A 3,818-nucleotide genomic window follows, 5' to 3' on the forward strand; every position below is an offset into this window, starting at 1 on the left:
GGTTTTTATTCATGTTTTAATATTTCCAAGATGTCATCATTGTTTAAAACTTTGGTATTAAAAACGTCTATTTATGCTAGAGTTATTGCGTCAATTAAATTTTGCAGATCAAATGTTAACAATCGCAAGGGATGTTTTCGAAGTGGTAGATCTTGATCAATAAATACTTTTTTAAAATCATCGGAAAGAGATTCTATTTCTTTGAATAATCGGGAATTGATAATCGACTGCTTATTATTGTTTTCAATTAATTCATTAATTTTATTCTGAACTGTACTAAAATCATCATAGTTAGCTGGAACTCCGGAACCATTTCCACACGGTGCCTAACTCATTTATCCCTCTTTTTGATCTAGTTGATATTAATTGTGATAAAATTAGTTCTATTACCTTTATGTCATATTTAATTTCCCATTGTGGCCTTTTATTAGTATCCCTTTTAATTTTATCTGATTCCAAATTTATTATTTCTTTATAAAAGCTTAAGTTAGTTACGTGAAATAAATCTGCGTATGAATCGTACGTCAATACGTCTTTATTGTTCTTAAATAGAAGGTATTCGTGACTTGTATAGTCAATTATTTCTGATTTTGTGAATAAAATAAGGTGTAGTATGAGCATCTGATAAAACATTTTCTGGGAAAGGAAAGAAAAAAAAGGATGATATATAAATACTTAGAATTTTATATTATCTTTGTGAATATTATTATTTCTATTTCTATTGTTGATTATTGTTTTGTTGGGTAAGTTTTCCTTAACTATTTGTTTTTTATATCTGGTTTAAGGTTTATTTCTTTCCCTGTGTTACTTTTCATAGACTACCTGTCCTACATGATATTCTTTTTCTTTTCTGTTTTCATTAGGTGCTTCCAACATTTTCTCTTGAGTATTTTTCAAAAGTTCAGGAATGTTATCGTGCTCTATTTTATTATATAGTACGTCAAAAGGTTTTTGGTTCGTTGTAGAATGAATGCTCTGATTATATTCTTGAGCGTCTCTTATGACTATTCCGGAAAAGTCAGTTAAATTAAATTCTTCTTTAATGCATCGAGGTAATTCTGTTTATGTAGAATGTGCCCTTTCAACTTGTCCGTTTGACGTGCTGTGCCTCGGGTCTGCGTAATGTAAAGTTAAATTGCACCTTTGTGCGAAAGATTTAAATTTGGCCGAGGTAAAGATCGGTTCAATATCGGTCATTTTTACTTTGGCTTGTGGAAAATGTTGAAGAAGATCCATTACTTTATTTTCGATATTTAATTAATTTTGAATTTCTTTTACTACTAGAAATTTTGAGTAAGCGTCAATACAAGTTATGAAAGTAAGACCTTGCGCGTAATATATGTCAATGTGTAAATTTTTTTTCTTCTTTACTTGGAATTGGGGTTTCCCCAATTGGAATTTTTATTGGGTGCCTGTTATATTTATTTTCGTTACAAATCACACAATTTTTAATATATTCTTTTAATTTTTTAAAACAGTTTGGCCAATAATATAATTTACTGATCTGTTTGTAATTCTCTTCTTGCCCCCTATGATCACGGCTGTGTGTTTCTTCTATTATTATAGCTTTATCTTCCTCGTTTTCCACGTCTTGTAGAAAGATTCTTGTAAAAAGGAATGTGTTTGTGAAATTATTTTTTAATGGTAATTGAATTTGAAATAAGTCCTCTAAGGTACAATGAATTCCTACCTTAATGTTAGGTGGAAGATACTCTCTAATAGATAGTTATTAAATTATTAAGTTATTAAAAGGAATGTGTTTGTGAAATTATTTTTTAATGGTAATTGAATTTGAAATAAGTCCTCTAAGGTACAATGAATTCCTACCTTAATGTTAGGTGGAAGATACTCTCTAATAGATAGTTATTAAATTTTCTGGTGTGTCATATTCAATTAAATGTCGTGTCCTGTCAAAGATTTTCAGTGACTCATGTATTGTATACCTCCCCGTTGTTAATAACAGTTGTTGTTTAAATTGATTTAACGGTTTACGGGTCTCTTTTATTACATTTTTAAAACTACTTTCAGCTGAATGCTGTGGGTTCTGATCTGAGTCTGACTGGCCTGTTTGTTCTATATCGCTGTTAGTAATATTATTTGTCTGAATTTGAGATAATGCGTCTGCAACTACATTTGTTGAACCGGGCTTATATGTTATTTTCGGTGTAAAACTTTGTATGAAAGAATACCATTCTTTCATATCTACATTGGGATTTTTATGCGAATTTGTGTAAGATAAAGATTGATGGTCGGTTTGAATTTCAATTCCAATAACTCTGTATAAGTAATTTCTTAGATTTTTAAGTGCCCATACTATCGCTAAAAGTCCCTTCTTATTAGTAGCATAAGCTTGTTCTATTTTAGACAAGGTTTTTGAAATAAAAGTAATTGGTTTTCCTTCTTGAGATAAAACTGCACCAATTGCGACGTCTAAAGCGTCGGTGGTCAAGGTAAATTTTTTATTATAGTCTAGTTAAAGACTAGTTATCTAGTTATATTATAGTATAGTTATTATTTATTATTATTATATTTATTATAGTTTTTGAGATTTGGCCATTATGACCTCCAAGATATTTTGTTAGAGGTTTGGCTTTTTAGGCGTAGTTTGAAAAAAATTTTCTATAATAGCCCGTAAAACCTTGGAAACTTCTTAGTTCCCGAATATTTTCTAGAATCGGATATTTACTCATGTTTTCAATTTTCTCTGGGTCTGTTTTGATGACGTTATAGGATACCATGTATCCTAGAAAACGGGTTTGCCCTCAATAATATATTTATAATTTTGTTTAGATCTGTATAGTGTTGTTCAATTGAGTTTGAGAATATTATAATGTCGTCCATATTGTTCTCTTAGAATATCGTCCATTGTTCTCTGAAAGATTCTTGGTGCATTTGTTAATCCGAATGGCATTCTTAAAAATTCGTATTTTCCCTTATTTATTGAAAAAGCTGTTTTTTCGACATCAGATTCTTTCATTAGCATCTCATGAAATCCTGACTCTAAATCTATTGTTGAAAAATATCTTGCTTTTCCCAAATTTGATAGAATTAGGGAAATTAGGTCTTGCATTGGGTACCTGTCAGGTATAGTACTTTCATTTAATTTTTTATAATCAATGACGAGTCTTAATTTACGGCTTTCGTCTTGATTCTCTCCTTTTTTTGGGACTTTCAGAAGTGGTGAATTGTAAGGGCTTCTGCTAGGCCTTATTATTTTTTCTGATAACATTTTTTTGATTTCGCTATTCAGGAAGTCGTTGACAGATAGAGCATACGGATATTGCTTCCCGTATATTGGCCTATCGTGGCTAAGATTTATTTCCCCCTTTATGTCTGTTCTAAAGGGAACTTGCATATTTATCTTTGAATATAGCGAATCCGCCTAATTGGTCGGTACCTAAATTATTTATTGACGATTTTTGACGGTATTTACTTCGTCGGCACTCTCAGGATTTTTAATTCCCAAGATATTTTTATTTTTATTGACGGATATTTCTACATCGGCGTTCTCGGGATTTTTAGTTCCCGAGATATTTGTATTTTTGTATTTTTGTGATATTTGTATTTTGAACTATCTTTTCCTTCAATCCGCCTAATTGGTCGGTACCTAAATTATTTATTGACGATTTTTGACGGTATTTACTTCGTCGGCACTCTCAGGATTTTTAATTCCCAAGATATTTTTATTTTTATTGACGGATATTTCTACATCGGCGTTCTCGGGATTTTTAGTTCCCGAGATATTTGTATTTTTGTTGACGGATATTTCTACGTCGGCGTTCTCGGGATTTTTAGTTCCCAAGATATTTGTATTTTTG

Source organism: Drosophila bipectinata, chromosome XL (genome assembly GCF_030179905.1).
Source record: "Drosophila bipectinata strain 14024-0381.07 chromosome XL, DbipHiC1v2, whole genome shotgun sequence".
Taxonomy (NCBI): Eukaryota; Metazoa; Arthropoda; class Insecta; order Diptera; family Drosophilidae; genus Drosophila; species Drosophila bipectinata.